This window comes from Apis dorsata, unplaced genomic scaffold (assembly GCF_000469605.1).
Source record: "Apis dorsata unplaced genomic scaffold, Apis dorsata 1.3 scaffold_534, whole genome shotgun sequence".
NCBI classification, from domain to species: domain Eukaryota; kingdom Metazoa; phylum Arthropoda; class Insecta; order Hymenoptera; family Apidae; genus Apis; species Apis dorsata.
The window spans coordinates 162,219-163,146 of NW_006263756.1; the positions used below are offsets into that span (position 1 = coordinate 162,219).

A 928-nucleotide genomic window follows, 5' to 3' on the forward strand; every position below is an offset into this window, starting at 1 on the left:
CAATTCTGTTTTTCTATTAGAAACAAGCATGTTTTCTTTTTTTAAAAATATATATGAAATTTTATTTGTTGAATTTTTTATGTTTTTTTTATATTTGTGAATATTGTTCATATATAATTCTGCTAATCTATTTAAAAATAAAGGAGAATAAGAAAGTTTTTATTGGTTTGATTATGTAAGATGGAAAAAAAAAATGACATTGTAAGAAGTTCACTAGAAACGTAAAAACCTTGAAATTTTTAAAATTCAACAAGTTTTAAATTCTTTTAAAACTTTTTGTAATTCGAAACTCTCGAAAGAGTAAAGAATAAAATTTGTTCACGAACCAAAAGAATTGCGAGTAGTTTTTTTTTCTGATTATAATTTTGAATTTGAGGAATTTAAAAATTAATAATTGTAAAAAGAAAAAAAATAAGCATTCTGGATTTCAAGAGTTTCGATTTTCGAGAGTTTTGAGAGGTTTCAAGAGTTTCGAGGATTCATAAAGATACGGATTCGAATTTCATAAATTTAAATATAAGATTCTATGTATCTTTAAGAATATATTTCTATGTAGCATATTCATATGATATTATATATGAAATTTCTTAAAGTTATTCGTTTTATTTTTTTTTTATTTATATTCTATTTTAAGATTCATAAAGTCAAAAAATAAAAAGGTATCTCATATTCTTACTCTTTTTTCTAGTTTTAAAAGTATTTAATTACAATTCAATTACATATTATCTCATAAATAATATTGTTTAAAAAGCTTAATTTCAATAGAAAAATGTATAATTTTCTTTTTAACATATTTCTTATCCTTTTAATTATAAAGTTTGTCTAATATTATTTATCCTTAATATATTATTTATCATTTAATATATTATTAATATATTATTATTATTATTATTATATATTATTATTATTAATATATTATTATTATATA

General features: G+C 18.1%; 1 long non-coding RNA gene across 4 annotated transcripts in view; it reads right to left on the bottom strand.

Moving 5' to 3' along the window:
- The window catches only part of LOC102678179, a 285,716-nt gene that overhangs the window by 157,529 nt on the left and 127,259 nt on the right, over positions 1-928 (bottom strand). The window lies entirely within an intron of this gene.